The following is a 7,270-nucleotide window of genomic DNA, read 5'->3' on the forward strand; positions in this document are numbered from 1 at the left end:
TCAATGAAAAGATTAATGAGTCACATTATATAATCAGCTCAAGCTAATGACAAATGAAAATGTTCTGGTTTTTAGCTAGGGTTGATTTAATATTATTTGTGCAATAATAGCATTAAATTCAAAGTCTGTTCTAGTGAATTGGACTTTACCCAGAACTTTCCGCTCAGAAATGAGGTATTCTCATAATCTTGCTGACGTCATGGGGGCAGCCCCTTCTGTGTTGCAGTTTCTGGGCTGTCAAGAGTCCCTCGGATTCTCAAACACCCTGATTTCTCTCCTCCCTCCTGTGCTTAACTGTGAGGTGAGTGAAGCTTTCATCTGACTATTTCCATGATTTAAGTTATCTGGAAGAATCATAGGTAAAGCCAGCATCAAACATTAATAACCTAATTGGCATTGATTTATCTGACTAACCCTAGAAGAGAATAGAATCCTGAGTTAAGCTGTGCTGGGAAGAAGTCAGAGTGGAAAACCCAGACCTTTGGGAAGAAGTGGGTAATCCACAGGGCTGAGCAACTACTGGTGAGGGCTAGTTATAGCCTCAGCTGTCAGAACACACTGCTTATGTTTCAATTGGTATTTGGGTCAATTATTCCTTGTGCTGCCATTACTGTTTTCATATTTCTGTCATTCCCACTAGGTTATAAAATCTTCAAGGTAAGAGAGCTTCCTTTTCATACCTCTGGCTTTCCCTCGGAGTGCTTTGCTTGTATCTAGTAGGAATTCAATAAATGCCTGCTGCATGAATAAATGTCAGTGGAAGTAAAGAGGCTATGCAAAGTAGAATGAAGAGACATTGAGGAAAATCTGCTTTGCTTTGCCTGAACTTCATAATTCTATTTTCATTTATTGCTTCATGTAAACTACCCTTTTGTGCAGTCTTCTATTTTCTGCCCAACTTTGGGCCTTTCTATTCTTTCATTTTAACCTTCATGGCCACTGCCTCCAATACATCTGACCAGGCTCACCTCTCATGTGAAATCCATGGCTGTCTCCACTTCTTCCTTCTCACTGAACTTCTGGCATCCAGCAGATGATGCTCAAAGTGCCCAGGAAGAAATCCATCATTTCACTCTAATATCACATTAGCAGGAAACAGTCAGGGATCACTGCATGAGTGCTCTATTTTTAAGTTCAAATTACAGTATAAGAATTAATTAATTCACAAATAAAGGCAAACAAATATTAAACACACTAATTATAGGCCAAGACTGGAAATTGGGTGTTACACAAGATGACTACTACAGGGGACTACTGAATGCACTTTGCTGAATAAAATTTTGTTACTCCGAATGATTTTTAAAGTTTGGTCTGGAATATTGGAATGATATTCATGTTGATGTTTCTTTCACTGGAATGCATTGTATTGATTCTTTCTCCTTTTATTTCCCCCATGAAATAATAATAAATTCAATTGTTTCTTATAATTAAAATGTTTATCTTGAGGTAATCATAGATTCACATACATTTAAGAAATAATACAGAGAGATCCCATGTATGATTTATGGAGTTTCACCCTATGGTAACATTTTGCAAAGCTACAATACAATAGCACACAAGGATATTGACTTGGATACAGTCACTATGCAGAACAGTTCTAGCACCACCAGGGCCCTTCATTGCTCTTTTATCATCACATCCACTTTCCTCTTGTTCATCCCCTTCTTACTCCCTGGCAACAACTAATCGGTTCTCCATTTCTATAATTTCATCATTTAAAGAATGTTATATAAATGGAACCAAACAGACTGTAACCTTTTGGGATTGGCTGTCTTTTACTCAGCATATCTGGAGATTCATCCAGGTTGTTGAGTGTGTTAATAGTTCATTCTCTTTTCTTGCTGTGGTATGGACATACTGCAGTTTATTTAACCATTCTTCCATTTCTAGTTTTTGGCTATTAAGAATAAATCTATTATAAACATTTGTGTATAGCTTTTGGTGTAAACACCAGTCTTCATTTCTTTGGTATTAATACCAAGGAATATGATCACTGGATTATATGGTAGTTGTGTGTTTAGTTTTTTGGAAACTGTAAAATTGTTTTCCAGAATGCTATACCATTTTACATGCCCACTAACAACGTATGTGATCCAATTTCTCAGCTTTCTTGGCAGCCTTTGGTGTTGTCATTATGTATCTCACTGTGGTTTTAATGTGTATTTCTCTAATAGCTAATGACATTGAACACCTTTTCATATACTTTTTTGCCATTTTTACATTTTGTTGGGTTAAATGTCTCTTTATGTCTTTTTCCCATGCTCTCACTGGATTTTTAAAAAGTTCTTAATGCCTTTACTTTTAAACATGAGGGGAAATCTTATAGGTATACATGAAAAAGACAGACATGATCACAGGTGAAAATGAAGAAAATCTTACCAGAAAGCTTTTAGCTGTTAAGCCCGAAGCTCTGAGTAGACATGTTGCAGTGCTGAAAGGAATGGTAATTAGCATTCCTCTCCATCTTCCCCACCCTTTCTTTTAACAGGATCCACATCAACCTCCTCATAATCATTCTCAAGGGCAACCACGTCCTCCCGGGCCTCAGAAAACTCTCCTTCCTCCATGCCCTCACCCATATACCAGTGGACAAGGCACACTTGGCATGTACCAGGTCAAACTTGTGGTCCAGGCAAGCCCAAGCCTCAGCTATAGTTGTCCAGGAAGCACATGAATTACCAGCCTCACACAGTCCACAAACTGGATGCTGCATTTTGTCTTGATGGTAGCAATGGCAGCATTGACATCTTTGGGATCCACGTCACCACAGTACAACACGCAGAAAGCCACGCATTTACTGTGGCAAGGGGCACATTTCACCATCTGGTTGCTGGCTCAGAGCACTCACTGGTGATCTCTGCTGCAGAAAGCTGCTCATGGTGGGCAGAGGTGATGGGCATGTGTGGCCAGAGGGAAGTGGATGCAGGGGTAGGGCACCAGGTTGGTCTGGAATTCAGTCAGATCAACAGGCAAAGCTCCATCAAACATAAGGGAAAAGTGAGGGAGGACACATTCTAGTTAATTAGGTGGTTAAGGTTAGTGTAGGTTGGGCACTCAATATGGAAGTTTCTACATCAGATGTCATTGATGGCCTCATTGTCAACCATGAAGGCACAATCAGAGTGCTCCAGGGTGGTGTGAGTAGTAAGGATGGAGTTTTAGGGCTCACTTACATCTGTGGAAACCTGCAGGGTTGTATACGTGGAGAACTCCAGTTTGGACTTCTTGGCCTGGAGACATCCCATCAGCAGGGAGGTGAACCCAGAACCAGTTTCCCCACCAAAGCTGTGGAAAAACAAGAAGCTCCGAAAACCTGTGCATTGATCAGCTGGTTTCTGAATTGGGTCCAGGACTAGGCCAATGATCTCTTTGCCAATGGCGTAGTGTCCACAGGCATAGTTATTGGCAGCATCTTCCTTGCCTGTGACGAGCTGCTCAGGGTGGAAGAGCTGGCGGTAGGGATCAGTGTGAACTTCATCAATGACTCTGGGTTCTAGGCCTACCAACACTGCCCTGGGCACATGCTTGTCAGCATCTGTCTCACTGAAGAAGGTATTAAAGGAATCATCTCCTCCCCCAATGGTCTTGTCACTTGGCAAGACTGGACATCGGGCTAGATGCCATATTCCAGGCAGTAGGGTTCCCAGCAGGCATTGCCAATCTGGACACCAGCCTGGCCAATATGGATGAAGATGCACTCACCATGGCTGAGGGTTAGAAAACACAGGCAACAGGGGTAGACACTGGGTCCCGGTTATTGTGCCCAACAAGCTAAGAGTCGAGGTAAGTAATGCGCTTTCATTGACTTTTTAAAAAAATCTTGATTGTTGAAAGTATTATAAAAATCCCCTTCCCTGCCATTTTAAATTACTTTTTCCTTGTTGAGTTTTGAGAGATTTTTATATAGTCTAGATATTAGTCCTTTGCCAAATATATGTGTCTGCAAAAAAAAAAATATTTTCTAGTCTGTAGCTTGATCCTTTTAGTAGAATCTTTCACAAGAGCAAAAGTTTTTAATTTTTATAAAGTTCAATTTATCAATTTTTACTTTATGGATTGTGCTTTCAATGTCAAATCTAAGAATTCTTTTCTTAGATCCTGAAGAGTTTCTTCTATTTTTTAAAACTTTTATAGTTTTAAACTGAAGTTTGTGATACGTTTTAAGTTAAATTTTTAATGAAGTGTGGACAGATGGAAGTTTATTTATTTTTTTGCTTGTGGATGTTCAATTGCTGCAGTTGAAAAGTGCCGGAGTCCATTCATTATCTTTGCTGCCTGGGTTTGGACGGAGACCCCCCAGAGAAGGCTGGTGACCTTTTGGAAGTTAGAACTGTGAACTACCCAGTAGGTTTGAGTGGTGATGGTTGAAGCATCTCCACCTTAGTTCACTCAATTAGATCTTTGTTGATTGTTGTTAATCGGATGCTCCTGGAGATCTGTTGATGGGTTAATCGGGTATTCTGCCTATTCCTGAAGATTGTTTGCGGATGTGTGTCGTTAAAACCTCTTTACCCTAAGGGCTACTCCAGATGAATAAAAGCTTGGAGAGACCTGAGCGAAGCGGGAGGAGGAAGTCTTTCCAGAGGAGGAAGTCTTTCTGGACTTGCCCGCCTGGTCCCCCGGTATCGCAAAATTATCTTGTGTCTTTTTCATTTGTTGTGCGGCTCCTCTTTCAGATACCGAACCCTTCTCCACGCGGGTTGTGGAAGGAATCACTCAGCATCTGGCACCCGAACGTGGAGGGAGTGTTACTCAGCAGAAAAGGTTATCTTTCCTTCAGTGAATTGCTTCTGCACCTTTGTCAGAAATCAGTTGGGAATATTTGTGTGAGTTTCTTCCTGGGTTCTTTGTTCTGTTCCATTGATCTATGTGCCTATTCATACAGTTTTAATTACAGTATACTAGTAGCATCTTCTGAAATCATTGGCTGGATTTATCTTTATTCCTCTTTTTCAAAATTATTTTAAATTTTCTAGTTTCTTTGCTTTTCCACATAAATTTTGGCATAATTTTCAGTATATTTACAAAAAAAATGTTTCCTGGAATTTTGATAGAAACCATATTAAATCTGTGTATCAATATGAGAAGAATTGATGTCTTTATTTAGTCTTCCAATCCAGGAACATGGTGTGTCTCTCCACATATTCAGATCTTTCATTTCCTGGAACCAATCCCCTTAACCACAGTTAAGTTTTTGGAGAGTCAAAAGTCATTAGTGGAGTTTCAGCTTTGTGTGGGGTCAGTGTTCACATTGTTTAAAGGTCAACTCTACATGACATATATTTTTAATCCTTTTACTTTATTTTTATTTTTTCACCAAGGAACAAATGTAACAAACATGGATGCTTTTTTTTCTAATTCTTTTACTTTAAATCTACCTATATTGTTTTATTTGAAGTGAGTCTCTTATAAATAGTAGATAGTTGGGTCATGTTTGTTAACTTATTCTGCTGATCTCTGTATCGATTTGTAAAGACCTTTTATGTTTAATGTAATTATTGATTTGTTAGGGATCAAAGCTATTTTATATTTTGTTTTGTTTTTCCTCTCCAGTTTTCATTTCTCATCCTTTTTCTTTCCCTCCTCCCTTCTGTGGGATACTTGAACATTTTTAAAAATTTGATTTTGATTTTTCTGTATGGTAGTTTTGAATGTATCCCTCTATAAAGCTTATTTAGTTGTTGTTCTAGGTATGACATTTAATATTTAGGTGTCATCATTTTATCAGTCTAAGTAAAGAGAAATCTTACCTCTTTACCCTCCATGGCTTATAATATACAACTGATTTTCCTTATTCACAGTAATTATGTTTTATCAATTTTCTTTGAATGCTGAATTAGCATATACCAAATTATTGTTCTCAGAAGAAATATCAAGTTAGGCTCCTGTGAGGTGCATATTCTGTTTTTGCAAACTAATCAAAACATAACCCTGATTTATGTATGCTTCTGATTTTTTTCTTTTCCCAGGTTTTTAATATTATTTTTTTCAATTACAAGTTGATATTCAATATTATATTAGTTTCAGTATCACTGCAAGGTGGTAGGACACTTATATAATTTACGAAGAGTTTCTTCTATTTTTTAAAACTTGATCTTCTCAGTTAACCCAGTACCCACCTGGCACCATAAATATTATAACATCATTGACTATATTTTTTGTGCTATAATTTACATTCCTGTGACTGTTTTTTAACTACCGATTTGTACTTTTTAATCCCTCTGCTTTGTTTCACCCAGACCACTTAGTCCCCTCCAATCTGGGAACCATCGACCTCCTCTCTATCAGTGTCTGTTTCTGTTCTGTTTGCTTATGTTCGTTAATTTCACATTTAAGTGAAATCATATGGTATTTGCTTTTCTCTGTTTTACTTTTTCCCCTCACTTAGTATCATATCTTCTAGGTCCATCCATGCTGTCATAAATGGTAAAATTTTACTCTTTTTTATAGTCAAGTAATATTCCATTGTTTATATGTACCACTACTTGTTTATCCACTCGTCTATTGATGAGCACTTAGGTTGCTTTCATACCTTGGCTATTGTAAATAATGCTGCAATGAACATAGGGATGCATATTTCTTTTCGAATTAATGTTTTGGATATCTTTGTATAAATACTCCAAAATGGAATGGCTGGATCATAAGAGAGTTTTATTTTTAATTTTTTTTAGAATCCTCCCTACTGTTGCCCATAGTGGATGCACCAATTTGCAATCCCACCAACAGTGGACAAGGGTTTCTTTTTTTCCATATCCTTGCCAACACTTGATGATAGCCACCTGACAGGTGTGAGATGGTATTTTATTGAGGTTTTAATTTGAGTTTATCTAATGATTAGTGAGGTTGAGCATCTTTTCATATGTCTGTTGACCAACTACCGTATTTGCCGGCGTATAAGACAATTTTTTGGCCCTGAAAAATATGCCTCCAAGTGGGGGGTCGTCTTATACGCCAGGTACACTTCAGATAGACTGCCCATAGTGCTTGCCCCGTGCCATAGTGGCCTCCCGATGCCCGCCCACTTCATTCCACATACCGTTCAGGCATCAGCAGTGCTGCTGGGTGTATGCTCGGCTGTTATGCGATTTTGCTGTTATGCCATTTTACCACACTCGCAAAATCGCACACAGCCAACCATACACCCAGTATGGTATCGCGATTCGTGATTTTGCGCTATCATACTGGGTGTATGGTCGGCTGTGTGCGATTTTGCGAGTGTGGTAAAATCGCATAACAGCAAAATCGCATAACAGCCGAGCATACACCCAGC

General features: G+C 38.7%; 1 pseudogene; it reads right to left on the bottom strand.

Moving 5' to 3' along the window:
- Positions 1-2,447: 2,447 nt before the first annotated feature.
- Positions 2,448-7,270, bottom strand: part of LOC102760870 — a 12,437-nt pseudogene continuing 7,614 nt past the window's right edge.

Source organism: Myotis davidii, unplaced genomic scaffold, assembly GCF_000327345.1.
Source record: "Myotis davidii unplaced genomic scaffold, ASM32734v1 scaffold86, whole genome shotgun sequence".
NCBI lineage: Eukaryota > Metazoa > Chordata > Mammalia > Chiroptera > Vespertilionidae > Myotis > Myotis davidii.